The sequence below is a fragment of the Equus asinus genome, chromosome 2 (assembly GCF_041296235.1).
Source record: "Equus asinus isolate D_3611 breed Donkey chromosome 2, EquAss-T2T_v2, whole genome shotgun sequence".
Taxonomy (NCBI): Eukaryota; Metazoa; Chordata; class Mammalia; order Perissodactyla; family Equidae; genus Equus; species Equus asinus.
In genome coordinates, this window is record NC_091791.1 from 193,289,790 (window position 1) to 193,308,557 (window position 18,768).

Consider the following 18,768-nt stretch of genomic DNA (forward strand, 5'->3'; position numbering starts at 1 on the left):
TAACCCAAGTCTAAGGCAGAGTTGCCATGACGGAGAAACGGTAAACTTAGAAGCTGAAGGTCAGCACAGCCTAAGCCTTAAGAATTGCACCAGGTCATAAACTTCGTGAGGGTGGAAACCATGTCTTTCTTGCTCACGTCCGTGTCCTGGGGAACCGGTGTCTCCCGCTGGATGCTGGATGAAGGCTGGGCTTCTCGATGAGCGAGGGCTCTGCAGTGGGAGGCCCTGGCGGGCCTGGCGGAGACCACTCCGGGTCCTCTCTGCCCGGAACAGGCCGCCCTGGTCCTTCTCTTCGTTCCCCCCTCAGAACGTTCTCCCCTAAACCCCCTGAAACGGGCTTCCCAGCGTGTCTCCCCCACATCCCCGACTGCGTTCTCTGAGGGCACCACCAGCTCCCCAGCTCTCTGACGCCCTGACTCACCACTTGCTATTCTTCAGCCCCTGCCTGCCCCACCAGCATGTCGCCCTGCGGGGGCCACGACCCACAGATCCTGCTGCCCCTCCACCTCGGTACCCAGGCGGGTTCTTGGCACAGCAGGCGCTCGAGGAGTCTTAGCTGAGGTGGCTGGCACGAGGGCCTGACCCTCTGCCTGCTTGGTGCTGGGCGTGGCACAAAGCCAAGGCTCCGCTTGGGGACCACTGCTCAGAGCCTTGTCATCAGAGTGGACCGGCTCCACCTGCACCAAATCCGCTCACAGGGTTTGCATAAAATGCAGATTCTTCGGCCCAATCCCTTCACCCCAGAGTCAGCCTCCATAAGCCAGGCCAGGATGTGCTTTTTCATAGGCTCCCCCAGCACGCCCGTGCACACACGCATCCTCCCGCTGCACACGCAAGCACCCCCCTGCACACGCACGCACCCCACCCCCCCCCGCACACGCGCGCGACGGGCACAGGAGCGCACCCTGGGCCCCGGGGGGCACAGCAGGGGTCCGCGAGGGAACCCGGAGCGTTCGGCTTTTGCGATTGGGGACAAGTCGGACCCCTGTGAGCCCTCTGCTTGCAGAGACTGGCGCGGCCTCAGCCCCGGGCGGGCAGTCTGCGGGCCTCCGCACCCGGCTTGCCTCCCGCTCCTTTCAGCAGGCGGCGCGCAGGGGCGTTTCCGCGGCTCTGGGAACGCCGGGAGGGGGAAGGGCCGGACGGCGGGTGTTTGCGCAATACGTCGATTGTTTTAAAAGAGGGGTGGTAAGAAGCTGGCACCCAGACTCAGGGTCTCGGCGCGCCGCCCTTCCTCCCCGGTGGCCCCGGACCCCGCTGACGACCCGCGAGCCGGCCCCCGCCGCCAGGCGCTGTCTGCGTGCGGACGGCCCGCTCAGCATCCCCGGGAACCGGGTCCAGGTGCCGGGGCTCAGTCCCTCCGGGGGGCTCGGGGGCCTGGAAACGGGGATTTAAGGAAGCCTCGCCCGCAACAGGGCGGCCTCTGCTTTTCCTTTTCGGTTCTTGGGAATTTCTACCCCGCAGAATGGATCGCTCGACTTTAATGGTGAATGGTCACACGCTTTGCATTTCCAGAACTGGGAGACAGAGCCCAACTCGAGGCGCCGTCATTCCTTTGTCTGGTGATCCATCGTAAAGAAAGCTTCGTCGGCGTCCAAGGGTGGCAAAGAGACGGGGGGGCGGTGGTGGAGGGACGCGGCCTGAGAGCCGGAGCGCCAGCTGCCTTCGGTGGACGGTGGCCGCCCTTTCACGCAGTCCCGCGAGCTGCAGGAGACCCCGGAGCCGAGGCAGTCAGCGGATGCTGGAGGACGGGCCAAGACGCTCGGCCCTCCCTCTAGTCGCTCCGTCGTGTGGGAGGCGGTGGAAAGACACAAGCCGAAACTTACCAAGCTCTCTGGACCGCGGATTCGCCTGGCACATGGAGCTCCTGGGTTTGCTGCGCGATCGTCATCCTCGCTCCGCTCACAGAGTGCAGGAATCTGACTGAATTCTCGCAATGATCCCACGAGGGAGGAGGGCTTTGTAAACAGGAGCCTGAGTTCTGGAGAGGTCAGACGTGTGCCCGAGGTCAAGGAGCCCCCAGGTGGTGGAGCTGGTGCGGAATCCAGGCCCCGTGACCCCAGAGCCCCAGCCGCCCCACCAGGGTCCAGGCCCCCAGGGCCTCCCACCTCTAACCCCATTTCTGCAGCCGCCTCACTTGCAGACAGCTCTCCCCATCCCCACACCCTCCCTGTCATCTCAGAGGATGAGGCCCAGCCCAGCCCAGCTCTCAGAGCTCGCTGTCCCCCACCCCTTCTCCTCCAGCCTCTGAGGACCATGTCCACACCTCTCCCTGGCCTGGCCTTCATCACCGCTGCACCATCCTCCCCTCGGCCCATAAACACGTCAGAGGCTCTCCTTTGCTAAACAAACCCACAAGAGACAAAACACAACAAAACTAAGGCTTCCTAGACCATAATCCTCTTAGAACAGCTGAAATAAAAAATAGGGGCCAGCCTCGTGACCTAGTGGTTAAGTTCGGCACACTCTGCTTCGGCTGCCTGGGCCAGGTTCCTGGGTGCCGACCTACACCACTCATCTGTCAGTGGCTTTGCTGTGTGGAGGCTCACATAAAAGAAACAAAGTGGAAGATTGGCAGTGGATGTTAGCTCAGGGTGAATCTTCCTCAGTGAAAAAAAAAAAATTAAAATGAAAATACTAAATGCTGGTGAAAGTATCGAAAACTAGCTGTGTCATAAATTGGCATTGGGAATGCAAAATGGTACAGTCCTCTGGAAAATCGTTTGGTAGTTTCTTGTGAAACCAAACATACACTTAGCAGATGATGCAGCAATTGTGCTCCTGGGCACGTATGCCCGAGAAATGGGCACTCATGTCACAAAAACTTCCACACAACAATCACAGCGGCTTTGTTTGTAAAAGCCCCAAACTGCCTTCCAGGAGGTGAATGGCTGAGCTGACTGTGGTATGTCCATATAACGGGATAAGGGGGATATGGCTCAGTAACAAGAAGACAGAGACTCTCGACACCGGCAACAACGTTGATGGATCTCAAGGGCCTTCTGGGAATCGAGGAAAAGCCAGGCTCCGAATGTTGCATGTTATGTGGTACCACTTATAGATCGTTTTCAGAACGACAGAATGATCGGGATGCTGAGCAGAGCTGTGGGTGCGGAGTTGGGCATCTCGAGGGAGTGCTCTGTGGTGATGGACAGTCCTGCACTGGATTGTGGTGGTGCTTGCTCACATCCACGCAGGCGATAAAGTTGCAGAGAGTTATTGACACGCGCATATGAATGTGTGTGAAAACTGGGAACCTTGGGTAAGGTCTGCAGGTTATCCAAGCCATGTCGCTTCTGGTTTGACAACGTATCCTGCCGTCATGTGCGGCACCGCCACTGGGGAAAGCCGGTGATGGGTCCACAGGGCCTCTTCGGGCTGTTTGCAGCTTCCCGTGAACCTAAGATGACTTAACATAGAAAGTCACAAAAAAGTGCATGTACTTAAGAAAGAAACCAGCAGAAACAAAGCTTGCTCTGCCCTCCATCCAGCTCAGCCCTGCACGGTCCTGCCCCGTTGGTGGCCACCGCATCCCTCACCCCTCCTCCCCTTCCCCCGGGGCCATCCGGAAGGTGCTGTGCCCTCTCTATCCCCACCTTCTCAGCTTCCATTCACTCTCCAGCCCACCCCCTCGCCCTCTGCCAGCTCCCTGGTACCCAGTATCGGGGTGAGTGCTCCGTCTTCATCTTGCCAGCCTCTGCTGCGTCTGAAGCCGCTGCATCCTTGCTCCCTGAGGGCCTCTGATCGTCCAGCGTCCATGACAACGTGCTTCCCTGCTCCTTATACCTCTGGCCTTCAGCTCTGCCTCCTTCATGGGTTTCTCTTTCCAAAAGCTTCTTTTCCGTCACTCACGCCTTACGTGTCGACGTTAAGGGATCAGCGTTGACGCACTGCTTTTCCTCCTCTTCTCTCTGCTCCAGGACATCCTCCTGCCGGCTCCTGGCTTTAGCTGTGCTCACCTGTTGCTACCTCCCACGTAAACATCACTCCCCTCGGCCTCCCTCAGGCTTCACCTCTGTGTATCTGCCTCCTGGGGGTCGTCTCGCCTGGATGTCTCCGAGCACTTCAGACCCAACCAATGTCCTCACCTTCCTTCTAATCAGCCCTTCCTGCTGATGCCACCGCTTCCTTCCTCCCGTAGGCCAGAGCTTAGGAGCTGCCCTGGATCCCCACACTCTGTTGGTTGATGGGGTCCTTCTGATGGGCCCTGCATACCTCTCTCTGTTCCTTTTACTACCGTCCTGCTCAGGCCACCATCGCCCCTCGCCTGACCTGCCGCAAGGGCGTCCTAGCTGGTTTCCTAGACACAGGGACATCCTTCCTTATCTGTCCTCCACGTCAGGGTAGAGCGATCCGCTTCAAATAGGAACCGTCTCCATCAAACTCTTCGTGGTCCCCTCCGTCACCCCGAGCCGAGCCCAGCCTCTCCCACGGCCCGCGAGGCCCCGGGTCTGGCCGCTGCCTGTAGCCCGAGCTGCTCTCCAGCGGCTGCTCTCTCTCCAGCGCGGCGGGTCGGCCTGTCGGCAGAGGGCTGCGTGCGTGCGGGACCCCCGGGCCAGGCCGGGTGTAGCCGGGAGGAGATGGAGATTAGAACCCGCTCGCACAGCCGTGCGCACGAGGGCAGGAGCGGTAACGTGGAAGCGGACGTGCAGCGCGGGGAGCTGGGGAACCGTGGAAACAGGCCCGAGCCGGTCCTCACGGGGAGGGGGAGGAACACGCACGTCCCCGTGGACGTGGAGGGGAGTCCAGGGTTCTCAAAGTCTAGTCGAGGCTCCGACAGACCCTCGGTGGGCAGAGGCCCCTCGTGCAGCCGTTTGGGAGTTGGGAGCTCTGACCAGGCCGCGAGGGGAGGGGAGGCGGCAGGACCGGCACGCGAGTCCTACAGCCTGGAGAATCTCCTGTGCTCTTCGGCTGTCTCACTATTCCAAGGGCGAGGGAGGCCGCTTTTTAAAATTAAGGCGTTTTCATCGGGTTTGAAACACGCCTGTTCAGACGCCCCGCCTCTCCATCCCTTCTCCTCTGACAGAGTCGTGTGCCCTCCTGTGGCCGCGGGCCGCCACGACGACCATTCTGCGGCCACAGCATCCTGCCCCGCCCGCCCGGGGCCAGGCTGAGGCTCCGGACACCGTCTGTTTCCGGGGGAACAGCAGTCGAGGATGCGCCCGCACAGAGACACAGGACTGAACTGGTGATGCACAGCATCGGAGAAGGGTCCGAAGGGTCTCTTCCTGACCTCTCGACCAGTATGATTTCTTCTCCAGCTGCCGCTTTCCCCTGGTTAATAAACGAACCCTGATTCCCGGTGGTTTAAGAAAGCGACCTGCGCAAGGACCCCCGACTGAGGGCTAAGACGCCTGGTGTCGAACCTGCCAGGCGGGCTGGCGGCAGAGGACAGCGGAAGGCCGCTCACGGGGCGGGGTCGGGGGTCGGGGTGGGGGCTGCCCGCTGCACCGCCGCCCTGCTGAGCCCCCTCCCGCGCCCAGCGCTGCCCGGGCTCCTGTCTTCCTTCCCCGCGCGACCCCTGCGGGCGGCGTCCCCGCGAGGACGGCTCAGCCAGGGGCAGCCGTGCGCAGTCGAACCCGGTGCGCGAGTGAGGATCTGGCGAGGTCCCACTCGGAGCTTCGGGTCTTCGTTCTTCGGGTTTATTTCCTTGTCATGACCTCCTACCACGTGAGGGGGTCACGCGCAGGCCGGCGGCTGGGGCGCGTGGGGTCCCCTGATGCCAGGGCCCAGGTCGCACCCGCCTGCTCAGCCCCGCCTGGGCGCTGCTCTGCGGTCCCTGGGCCCCGTCTGACTTGGTCTGTAAAGGCGTCTCAGAGACTCAACCACCTTAGCTTCCAAAGTCCTGCCCTTCCATTTCTGAAGTCGAGATGCGACCAGAGAGCGCGCGGAGGGATGAATGGGATGAGGCCCTTCACAGGCCGACCACACGCTTTCCTGCCGTGGACGCTGCTCCAGGGCTGTGGCCGCGGGTCTCACGTGTGCAGCGGCTCGGGAGGTGCTTACTGTTACTGTCCCCGTGGGCCGCGAGGGAGCACAGGCGCAGAGAGGGCGAGAAACCTGTTCCAGATCACACAGCTGTGACTTTCCTGAAGTATAGTTGACCTACTACAGACTGTGAACACATTTGAAGTAAAATTTGGTAAGTTTTGACGTGAATAAAATGGTGAAACAATCACCAAAACCAAGATAATGAGCATGTCCATTATCACCGTAAAGGTCCTCAGGCCCCTTTGGAAACCCTCCGCCCCTTCCCCGTTCCTCCCCCCCTCCCCCCACACCATCCCCTTCACCCCCACACCACCATCCCCCCACACCACCATCCCCCCACACCACCATCCCCTCCCCTCCCCTCCCCCCACCATCCCCTTTCCTCCCCCCACACCACCATCCCAGCCACCACTGATCTGCCTTCTGTCACTGGAGCTTTCATTTTATGCACTTTTGTATCATGGGAACACACAGCATGCCCTCTTTTTGTCTGGTTGTTCATTCAGCTCACTGGTCTCCAGGCTCATCCATGCTGTGTGTGTATCAGTAGTTCATTCTCTTTTGTTCTTGAGGAAGAATCCTTTATGTGGATATACAGCAATTTATGCACCCACTCCCCCCGAGGACGGGCGTTTGAATTATTTCTATTTGAGGCTACATCCAGTAAAGCTGCTGTGCACGTTGGTTACGAGTCCACCTAATGGACCTGGGCTTTCACTTCTTTCAGGTGAACACCCAGAAATGGAATATCCGTTCTTTACATATTTTGGATATGAATATTTATGATATGTGTTTTTTCAAATATTTTTTTCCCATTCTGTAGATTGCCTTTCATTCTCTTAATAACGTCTTTTGAAGAGTGGAAGTTTTGAATTTTGAAGAAGTCCAACGTATCAAATTTTTCTTTTCTAGATCATGTTTTTGGTGCCGTAGCTAAGAAGTCTCTGCCTGACCCGAGGTCACCAAGATTTCCCCTACATATTCTAGAGGTTTTATGGTTTTGGGTTTTGCTTTTAGGTCTATGACCCGTTTTGGTTATTTTTTACGTGATGTGAGATGTGTATTGAAGTTCTTTTTTATTTACTTTTTTTTTTTTGCAGGTGGATGTCTGGTGGCTCCAGCACTGTCCTGTCTCCACTAACTTCCCTTGGCACTTTTGTTGAATGGACTGGCCAGATACAGGTAGGTCTGTTTCCATAATCCCTGTTCTGTTCCATGATCTTCGCGTCCGTCTTTATGCCAACACCGTGCTGTCTGATGACTACAGCTGGATGATAAGTGTTGAACCGGGGAGAGTGAGCTCTCCAGCTCCGTTCTTCTTTTTCAAAGTTGTTTTGACTGTTCTTGGTCCTTTGCAATTCCAGACGAATTTTAGAATCAGCTTTTCAGTTTCTCCAAACAATGCTTCTGCGGTTTTGCATAGGTTTGTGTGGACTCTGGAGGGGCTGCAAGGCTCACCTCATTTTTTGCCATCTATCAAGAGTCATCGTCCTTTGTTTCCTCATGTCTGTATTTTGAAAACCATTGTTTCATTTTTTTCTCTAGTTTTTTAGTTGTTTCAGGCAGGAATTGTAAACCCAGGTCCTGCTATTCCATCTTGACTGGAAATGGCAGACCAACGAACCAAGGCTTTGGATCCCAAATTGTGTGCTCTTTCCACAAGAAGCCTGATGGAAGAGAGGGTGGGTATAGCCTCACATTTAAAAAGAAAGACTTTATACAAAATTAAGTTTTACTTCTGTTACCTCCTTCAATAAGTACTTGGAACCCTGTCCCACTCTCTGGTAAGACTGGGCTACTACACGTCAGTTTTTAAATTTCAAGCTTTGACTGTCATACGTTAAATCTATTGCTTTTGTTCAATTCTCTATTATGGAAAGTCACATAGAACCTGATCTTGTGGCAAATTTACTCCTTTGGAGGTGACGGGCGAGGTGCTGTGGTCGCTAATTCTGATGGTTAAGTGACTTCCTAGTGTGGAGGACATAGCCAGTTAGTATGAAAAGAAGGACTAGCTTTTCTGATAAATCTTGTCTTGTCCCCAAACAGAAAGTAGGATCCAGGACTGTGGGACATCGGTGATTCTAGGGAGAAACCCTGATAATCTACCGCATATACTTAGCTTGACTTCATTAACTTTTTGGAAATGAACCTCTTGGGAAAACTAATCTAATGTCATCCGTTAAATAAGAAAAACAGAAATTCAATCATTGAAGTTCGGTGGCTGGTGCCAAGGCAAACATAATGAAAATGCCTTATTGCTTCTCCACGTTTCAAACCAGCTCTTTAATTAAGATTTCTTCCACCAGCAAAACGAATTTCATAAGTTTGTACAGCCAGCATATTTCAATTTACACCTCCAGAAAGTGACCCCTTTGGGTTACGGAGAGTTTGTCTTCATTATCCGGGAAGGAGATGAGGCCCAAGGGCAAAGGGAGAGCCACAGTGGAGGGGGGATGTTCCTGCCTGCGGGGCGGACACCATCCTGACGTCTTCAATTCCTTGGATAAAATTTAGTCTTCTCTGTTTATCACAGTGACGGCTGGTCTTGGAGCTGTGGTTGGAGGTCTCAGGCTGCCTCTGGGCTTAACCCCTCCTTGAGTTTGTTGACGAAGGTCGAAGCCTGAGCACCAGTGACGTTTCCAGCTGCTGGCCGCCACGAAGACGGGGCAGCACAAGTTCCACGGCAGCTCAGAAGTTTAGCTCGAGCTTCAGCCTGGCAGCCAACGATCACTGGGACGACCGGTCCTGACCCAGCGGCTCAGCTCTCGTGGAGCCAACTTAATTACACAGTTGGAACAGCTGCTCAAGCCGGCCAACGACACAGGGCAAGAATCAGTCAAGGGAGAAACAAGGCGGGATTAATCTGGGGTCTCACTCGTTAAGACCTCCTGCTGTCATCCCTTGCCAAGCCACTGAGCTGTCACTTCTTAGAAAATGATCACATACCTCCAGCTGCTCTTCCTAATTCCCTTGATTTTGCAGAAATCATAACAACCCCAGGAGTCGTCAAAAGCCCGGAGCACGTAATTTGTTCCACTCAGGAAAATCCTTCCAAGGAGCCTGGGCGTAGTCCACAGGGCCTGGCCTTCTCTCCTTCCACCTTCCTGCCTGCCTATCCTTGTCACCTCCGGCTGCTGGAGTGGGGCCGAAGGTGGGCGTCAGAGACACAGTCAGATCAGAAGCGCCTGTCGACGCGCTCATGGAGAAACCCGTGCTCTCCATTCATTTTGTCCTTGCAGTGACCTTGAGAGGAGGCCCCCCCACCCACTACACAGGTGGAGGCTGGGACTCTGCAGACCACGTCTCTGCTTTGTCTGTGGCTCTGTGCTCCAAGGAGATGCTGGGGCTGGATGCGGGGGGCGGGACTGGCCTCTTCCAGTCTGCCTCCTGGTTCTGTCAGCATCACCCAGTCAGAGGTTTTCACCCCAGCTGCAGGAATTTTCCGGACTCCCAGAACCAGCCCCTCAGAAACACAAGCATCAGCCAACTGGCACCCGCTTCCCAGGGGCCTGGTCCTGGTCATGCAGGGCCCCTGCTCTGAGCTTCCAGGTTCTAGACTTGTCCTCGTTGTTCTGCTGGCCCTGGGGCAGGGCTGCTTCCCAAAGCCAACCTCTCTCTGGTGCCCCGCTGTCCCCCTTTTACCTCTGCGGGCCTCTGATACCCATTTAACCAATCCCCTCTATTGAATTCTTTTCTGTTAAAATTACTGGCTTGGTTTCTGTTTTCCTAATACACATGAGAGCAATAGGATTCTAAGACAAGTGTGTCTGACCTCAAAGCCGGGCTCTCGACCCCTTCTCTGTGCTATTCCTCACCCCCTTTTGCAACCTGGCGAAATCTTTGCTCGACCAAACTTTACTCAAGTTCCTCAACCTTCTCCCAGGCCCTAAAATCTAATTTCAGCAAGAACCGTGCTGAGTCAGTTTAACCAGCACCCTACCCTCGAGGTCTGATCGGGTTCCTCACCCTCCACCACCCCCGGTGATGTCTGACCCCGGCCTGCCTTCAGCAAGCGTCCTGTCAGGTCGGCTGAGCCAGAACCAACTCACCCCGGATGTTTCCTCTTAGCCCGTCACTGACCCCACCCCGCTCCTTGGCTGAGTTCCCACTTGCACAGGCTGTGTTCAGAGTTGAGCCCAGTCTCTCTCTCCCTGTAAAATCCCGTCGCGTTTGTCCCTGTGTCTTCATGATGGGCCTGAATAAAGTCTGCCTTACCATTTTCAACGAGTTCCATTGATTTTTTTTCATTAACACTGGCTCTCACAAAACGCTTTGAATCAAGTATAATTAGGAACTCGGGTTACAGTGTTTGGTGCCTTCCTCGGGGAGAGTCCTGTTGGTAACTGAAGATTTCCTCCGCTAGGAAATGGTCTGGGAGGCACCTGTCGTAACATAGTGAGCATAACAGCCTCAGCTCAGCAAGACGGAGCTCTGAGTGATGTGTCCCTAGAAAGACCACAGAACTGACACTTTTGCGAGTCATAGCAGTACTGGGAACTCAGTCCTCCGAGTCTCACCTGGAAATCTCATTTCTCTAAAAGCAGAACATACGATATATAGATATATGACCTTGTCTTGCTGATAATTTCAGTTTGCAGAGGAGGAGGAAGAAGCGAGAGGAACTTCTCTTCTGGATTTAATTCCGATCTTTCCGGAGGAAGTGGTTCCTGAAGCAGAAGTACAGGAACTGGGCATCAGGGAGCGCCTTCCACATGGGGGTGAAAATGCCTGGGAAAACCGTCCAGAGAGGCTCTGCCCTGGGCCCTAACGGTCCATCCACGGCTCTCAGAGGTCGGAGGAAAGTGCAGTTTAACCCATAACCAGACAGTCTGAGAGAGAAAGTGCCAGAGGGGTGGCTGGATCTCAGAAATGACATCTGAGGATGTGAGTGTGGTTCTTGACAGGGAGTGAAAGGGACAGGCCCTCAGAGATGCAGCGGGGCTGCACGGGGAGCAGGTCCATGAGCTTCATCACCAGAGGGCAGGACGGGAATGGGGGTACAGCGGAGGACCCATGAATGCCTCTTTATTTAAGGTCCTGTCCAGAGGTGAGCAGTGTGGGCTGCTGCCTCGGGACACCTACACTCGCGGGAGGACACACAGTCAGCCAATAAATAAGCAATAAACCCATAAGTATGTAAAGAATGACAGGGAAGGACAACAGCGTTATGTGTGTGTGTGTTGGGCCAACTGAAATGGATAATTACCATTTTTGACCTATGAGACGGGCAATTTCATACAGTGCAAACTGCCGTCGTGTTGGGAGGGGAGATTCTGCATAAGGTCGTGAGGTGTGAGCAGAGCCCTGAACTCGGTGAGGGAGTGAGCTGTGTGGAAACCGGGGGAGAGTGTTCCCCCTGAGGGGGAGCAGGGTCCAGGACTTTGAGGGGAGGATTCTGGGTGGGTTTGGGGAGCATCCCAGAAGCTGGTGTGGATGCACCAGAGGTATGAGGGCGAGAAGAGCGCAGAGAAGATGGAATGGCAGCCAGAGACGGATCCCATGGGGCCTCGCGTGAGCCACAGGGCACGGCAAAGACTGAGTTTTATTCTGGGAGTAAAATGAGAAACCCTTCGAGGTATGAGAACAGAGGTGATGTGGTATGATGAACATTTTTAAGAGATGGGTCTTGGGAACCCCACGGAGATTGGACTGCCGAGGGCCGGGCGTGGACGCGGGCCCAGTTGGCAGATTTGCACGGATGAGGGAAGGAGCTGATGGTGATGGGGGCGTTGTGCACAGGGATGGAGGGGCAGGGGCGGACTCTGTGTGAGGGTCCTGGATGAGCAAACTCATCGAGACGAGGCAGATAGGGGGTGCCAGGGGCTGGGGAGGAGGTAACGGGGTCAGTGTTCAATGGGACGGAGTTCCAGCTCAGGAAGATGAAGATGTCCTGGAGATGGATGGTGGCGATGGTGGTACGACAATACGACTGTACTTAATGCCCTTGCGCTGTGCACTCGAAAATGGTTAAAATGGTAAAAACAATATGATAGTGTTCAAAGAGCGTAAGGTTAAAAAATGATTGTTCATTAGACAAAAATGTCTCAAAAGAATTATTAAAACTGCTTAATTGGAAACAAAAATCCTGTTGTTAATATTAAGGAGGCTCTTTCAAAAGTAGGCAGGGGCGTGTGCGTGCATGTGGTGGTGTGTCTGTGTCGGCACAGAATGATTCTCGCTGGACTGAGGTTCTGTTTCTTCTCTGTGTGCGTGAGAGCCATAAATCCATCAGTGAACAATTACAGATCGCAGTACAATTCTGATAGCTGGGGGACAGCGTATTTTCAAGTGTGCTAGAAGAAAAAAAACTGGACTTTAAATAACTAAGCCAAATGATTGTATTAATTAACTTATAGCCTTAATCACTAATTTAATTTTTTTGTATTTCCCCTGACTTTTGGGGGATGAATAATCTCTGTCTCAAAAGCAGGCTTTAGTGACCTAACGGTCTGAAAAGCAACCAGAGTAATGAGGTAAAGATATTTAAATGGAAGCAAGAAAGCAATGATTAGTTAATTGAAAGTTTTTGTTCTGTAAAACATATATTCTAACAATTAAAAAATCTGTTTTATTTCAGTTGAGGGATTTTCTTTTCTTTTTTTTTTTTTTGTTTGAGATGTAATTGACAGGTAACGTATTAGTTTAAGGGGTATGACATAGTGATTCAGTGTATGTATGTATTGTGAAGTGATCACCAAAATAAGTTTAATTAACATCCATCACCTCACACAGCGACAATATTTTTTCTTGTGATGATGACTTTTAAGATTTAGTCCCTTAGCAACTTTCAAACATACAATACAGTGTTGTTAACTACGGTCACCATGCTGTACGTTACATCCCAGGGCTTGTTTATGTTATAACTGAAAGCTTGTGCCTTCTGACCCCTCCACCCATTTCCCCTACCCCCACCCCCTGCCTCTGGCAACCACCAGTCTGTTCTCTGCGTCTGTGAGTTTGGCTGTTTAGATCCTTCATAGAAATGAGATCACACAGTACTTGTCTTTCCCTGTCTGGCCTATTTCACTCAGCATAATGCCCTCAAGGTCCATCCATGCATTGCTGATGGCAGGGTTTCCTTCTTTTTTGTGGCTGAATAATATTCCGTTGTATATACCACTTTTTCTTTGTCCATTCCTCCATTGATGGACACTTAGGTTGTTTCCGTCTTGGCTGTTGTAAATAATGCTGCTGTGAACCTGGAAGAGCAGATATCTCTTCAGGATACTGATTTCATTTCCTTTGGATGTATACCCAGAAGTGGAATTGCTGGATCATATGGTAGTTCTATTTTTTATTTTTCGAGGAACCTCCATACTGTTTTCCGTAGTGGCTGCATCAGTTTGCGTTCCCACTAGCAGTGTATGAGGGCTGCGTTTTCTCAACATCCTCGCCAACACTCAATATTTCTTGTCTTTTTGATAATAGCCCTTCTAACAGAAGTGAGGTGATATCTCATTGTGGTTTTGATTTGCGTTTCCCTGATGATTAGTGATGTTGAGCACCTTTTCACATGCCTGTTGCCATCTGTATATTTTGTTTTGAGAAATGTCTATTCAGATCCTCTGCCCATTTTTAAATTGGATTCTTGGGGTTTTTCTGCTATTGAGTTGTATGAGTTCTTTATATTTTTTGGATATTAACCACTGATCAGATATGTGGTTTGCAAATATTTCCTCCCATTCTGTAGGTTGCCTTTTCATTTTGTTGATGGTTTCCTTTACTGAGCAGAAGCTCTTTAGTTGATATAACCCCACTTGTTTATTTTTTGCTTTCGGTGTCAGATCCAAAAGATCATCGATCACCAAGACCAACGTCAAGGAGTGTACTCCCTATGTTTTCTTCTCAGAGTTTTATGGTTTCAGGTTTTACCTTCAAGTCTTTAATCCATTTTGAGTTAATTTTTGTGTCTGGTGTAAGATAGTGGTCCAGTTTCATTCTTTTGCGTGTGGCTGTCCAGTTTTCCCAGCATCTTTTATTGACGGTCTTCCCCCATTGTATAATCTTGGCTCTTTGTCATAAATTAACTGACCATATATGCATGGGTTTATTTCTGGGCTCTCTGTGAGGGACTTTCTAAGACAAGTCCATGTGAAACTTGGAACAAATTTCCACTGGCGAGGTTTATCTGTGGTAGCTATACGATTCCCACAGAACATAGACTCGGTGGGGGTGCAGGCACAGTGTGTTATCAGGGAGCAGAAAATGTGGATACTTACGTCAAAACAATGGCGACCTAGCTTTCTCAGTTGGCCCCCATACAAAATATCTGAGACTTAAAAAATAGGAATGAAAATTGTGTGCAAAAACATTAGATAACAATTGAACTAGTATAACCTGAATGTGGAATTTTAACTGAAATGGGCTTCAATTTACCTACGTAGGTATTTTTTATAATCAGTATTTATGGACTCAGACTGCCCTATAAAGGCTTATGTAGAAATCATTCTATGTGAGATTGCTAAGAAAGTAACCTTCCATTCTGTAATCTCATATGCATTTCACCAAAAAATCTTGATGTGCATTTTAATCACATTTCAAATTAAACTAATCAAGTCAAATCTTTATCAGAAACCCCTCGATATCACAGATTTCTCTGTCTCTGGTTTGGTCTAAAGTTGAAATACCTGCCCCCAAAGCAAACCCTCTGTGCAGCCTCGCTTTCCCTGGTGGTTTGTGCTTCTACATTTGAAGATTTGCAGAAATGAGTCCTTTATTTTATATCTTTAGTGCCCCAACAACTGATCATTCAAATAAAAGAAAACACTCATTTTAAAAAAAGGAACAAAGGGTGAATTAGCATAGCCTCAGAAATAAAATGAAAGAATGTTACCCTAAAAATTCTAAAGTTAGAAAGACTCCCCGGGGTCAGGGCAAGGGGAGGAGGAAGTCTTTACACACCAAGGGAGTACAGAGAACAGGGAAGAATGCACCACAGATTTAAAAATAAAGGGCAGAGAATTGACATTTCATGAAAGTGATTTCCAAATGGCCAATATGTGAAAGGACCTTCAGTTTCCTTTGTCACAAGGAAAATGCAAGCTGAAACCACATTGCATCCGCACTACGCCCACCAGTGTGGCTGAAACACCAAGTGTTGGGGATAACGCGGAGCAAATGGGACTCCTCTGCCTTGAAGATGAGCATGTGACTTTCAGAGCCACTTCGGAATCCTGTTTGGCGTTACCTTCTAAAAGTAAACAGCTGCGTATTTATGGCCCAGGAATTCCACTCCAGGAATCGACAGCCATGCACACGTGTCACACGTCCACTAATGACACTCACAAGAATGGTTATAAGAGCACTGATTGCAACGGCCCCAGGGGGAAACTGTGCAGACGTTCATCCACAGTAGGATGGGCAAGTGTGGTCTATTCGCACACTGCAAGCTATGCAGCTATAGGAGTGAGGGATCCACTGACACACAACTGTGTGAATGAATCTCACAGATACGGTGTCGGGTGGCGGGAACCAGACGCACGTGAGCACATACGGAACGATTCCATTTATTTAAATTGTAAAAGTTGGTCAGACTAATCTGCGACTCTTGGTGGGGTCAGTGCCCAGCGGTGCAGGGGTTCTCTGCCTGCTGGTCACGGTGGGCCTCAGTCTGCTTGCCATTGGTCACAAAGGTGTGACGGGTGTTTAAAGTTCAAGGTGCACACAGGATATGTGCACTTTCCTGCAGGTCTATTTAAAAAAAGATGATAAAAAAATGAGGAGGGAATGAAAAAATGGCACTATTAACAGGAAAATGTAAAAATGGCTCCAAAGCAGGGGCTCTTCTTGTTGTGCTGGGGGCCGTACGCCCTTTGGACCCCCACGGTCCCCCGGGAGAGGGCGGGTTTTCCGTTTCTTTTCCGACCACTGGTGCTGCCCTCTGATAGTGCCAGGCAGCGGATCATGGACTCTGCACTCCTTGGACTTAACTCCCAGACACCTGAACTCGGGGTCGAGAAGGAAGGGAGAAAGGAGAAAAGAGAAGGGAGTGACCACCACCTGGCCAGGAAGCTCGACTGAGGCCTTCTGTCTGTGAATCACGTCAGCCACCCTACGTCCTGAAGTGCAGCCACCAGAGCACCCTCAGTGCTCCCTTATGGGGCGTGGGGTACTACCTGCCATGCTGGGCAGCGTCGTAACCAAATACAGGATTTGGTGTGATAATGTATAACACGAGAGGTCAGATTGATAGGAATATATACACAGCATGGATATGTATGTGTGGCATGTACAAAAGGGTTGGAAACTTACTATGCGTGTAACAGGATATTTTAAAAACAAAGGGAGGGAGTCAGAGCAGGTCAGGTGAAGGCATCGACTGGAGCTAACGCTCTGTGGCAAAGTTTCTCGACCTCAACACTATTGACACTCGGAGCAGATCATTCTGTGTGGTGGGGGCCGTCCCATGTGTTGTAGGATATTTAGCAATGTCCCTGGCCTCTACCCTCTAGATGCTGGTGGCACCCGCCCTCCCCCTGCAGTCACGACAAGTGAAAATGTCTCTGGACGTTGCCAGATGCCTGCCGGGGGCCGAGTCCCTGGCTGAGGATGCTCCGTGTACCTGCTGCGTTGGTTCTGTCGCTGCTGCAGCCGAAAGTCACGGTCCGTCCAGAGCACAGCATTGACTCCATCGCTGACCCGTCTCACTGTTTCCCATGAAAAGGAGACAGAGTTCCTGGGAGGGTGTTGGAACCAGTCTGAGAGGAAAACAAGAGAGGCTGAAAACATTTTGACACCATCAGAAAGTAAGTGGTGTCTATTAAAAGCTTTCTAGGCCAACATTTGTTTAACTGGACAACATCAACTGTTGGAGGAGACATGGAGCAACTGGAACTCTCATGCATTGCTGGTAGAAATATAAATTGATAGAGCCATTTGGGAAAATGTCTGAAAATATCTACTAAAGCCAAGCGTGCCTTCCTGTGGCCCAGTGGTTCCCCTCCTAGGTGGACGCCCAAGAGAACTGGGTGGATATGGCGCCAAGAGACGCGTACAAGACTATTGGCTGAAGCTTCATTCATGTAGCCCCGCACTGGAAAGAACCCAAATGTCTGTCAACAGTAGAGCCAAGAAACTGTGACATCTTCATGCGCACGGAGACCACGCAGCGTGTGTAATGTGTACTCTGTATGTAATGTAGAAGTATAAACGATTTATGCGTCAACGTTGAGGAATCACACAGACATTCTATTCATCAAAAAGAGGAAGATGCATAAGAGTGCGCACTGCATAATCTTGTTTATATGAATTTTAAGAGCAGCAGAGCTTGTCCACAGTGATACAAGTCAGGGGAGTGGTCGCCTCCGGGGGCTTTGGGGGCCGGAAATGTTCTCTCCTGATCTGATGGCGGGAACAGGTAGGTGCCCTTGTAAGAATTTGTCAGCCTTTACACTTAAGATAAGTGCACTCGTTGAGTGTAGGTCACATTTCAGTAAAAAGTGGAAGTGAAAACAAACAGGGAAAGTCTGATGTCTCAGTGTGCAGCCAGGAATGACCCTGCTCTGTAGCCTCCAGCTTCGAGACGGCCTCCAGCACACAGGCCACGCTTTGCTTTGTTGATGGGACTCACCTCCTCTCTCTCATTTCTCTGGATCCTTCTCTCAACTGACCCACTGAAACTCGCCTTTGTGTGTCAACCCCTCCTGCCCCTGGTCAGTGGGAAGGAGTGAATTAAATGATATTAAGCTACTTCTCTAAGCTTCTACTTTGAATTGTCAGAATTTCTTATGCAATGATAGCCTTGGAAAGGGTAACTGAAATCCAAAATTTATCTGAGCTGTTCCACTCCCGTGATATTTTCTAAACTGTAATATGAGTGATGAGCTGTTTTTTTAATACTGCGCAGAGAAGAGGTTTCTTAGCATCACAGGCTGACAGTGCAATTCGTCATAAGATATCCATCCCTGCCCTGCAGTTACCCTCACAGCTGCCTGACCAGAAAGCCGGTTGCCCCAACAGCCCTGCACTCAGATGAGAAGCTGAGCCCCAAGAGGAACTGGAAGGGGCATTCATTCCCTGCCCACTGCTGGCTGAGGCTTCTCCAGTCTGCCCAATGCCAGTGTCTGAAAGGAGATGAAATGAAAGGAAAACAAGTAGTCATGTTTTACCTTCAAATCAAAGGTGCCTGTTTGGTTCCTGGGATGAACAGAAATCATGTTCGAGATCTGGATTATTAAGCCCCTAAGACTTCCACTGTTGAAAGCTGGAAATTTCCTCTCCAAGGAGTGGGCTTTTCACTGACCCGAGAAAATTCTGTTTTCCTTATTTCAGCAGTAATTATCACCAGCTGCTCTGTGTGGAGCCCTGTGGCCAGAATACAAAGCAAGCAAGGCCCAACCTCCACCCTCACGGGGTTATCAGGGTGCAGGACGCACGCAGAAGAGAGCACACCGCGGCATAGGCTGTGTCAGCAGTTAAAGGGAAAGGGGTTCAGACAAGGAGCCCGAGGGCTCAGAGGAGAGAGGAGGAAATGACCAGAAGCCCCTGGGCCAGGCTCCACCCCAGGCCACATTGCAACAAAGTGCAGTTCTCAGGGCGAGAATGATGGAAAGCAATTCAAACCCCACTGGAACCTCTGAAGAATGTCAACGGGATGCAAGAGATTGACCCCAGTTGACCCTGTGTCCTTCTGCTTCTCTCCATGTCCCACACACTCTGGTTCTAGGAGCCATGCAAACCAAAGGATGGAGAGACCGAGGCAGCCCCGTGCTGGTGACTCTTGTCCCGGGGCAGGTGGCTCACGTCCTCCTCTACCACCAGCCTTCAGTGTTCTTGCTC

General features: G+C 51.6%; 2 long non-coding RNA genes across 2 annotated transcripts; one reads left to right on the plus strand and one right to left on the minus strand.

Moving 5' to 3' along the window:
- Nucleotides 1-1,693: 1,693 nt before the first annotated feature.
- Nucleotides 1,694-10,432, plus strand: LOC139044566 (uncharacterized). The gene is made up of 3 exons (XR_011501606.1): nt 1,694-6,139; nt 7,089-7,170; nt 8,525-10,432. It is a non-coding gene; the product is annotated as an uncharacterized lncRNA (long non-coding RNA).
- A 4,298-nt stretch (nt 10,433-14,730) lies between these two features.
- On the minus strand, nt 14,731-18,506 carry LOC139044567 (uncharacterized). The gene is made up of 3 exons (XR_011501607.1): nt 18,099-18,506; nt 16,553-16,688; nt 14,731-15,931 (listed from the first exon to the last, which is right to left on the minus strand). It is a non-coding gene; the product is annotated as an uncharacterized lncRNA (long non-coding RNA).
- Between the last annotated feature and the right edge of the window lie 262 nt (nt 18,507-18,768).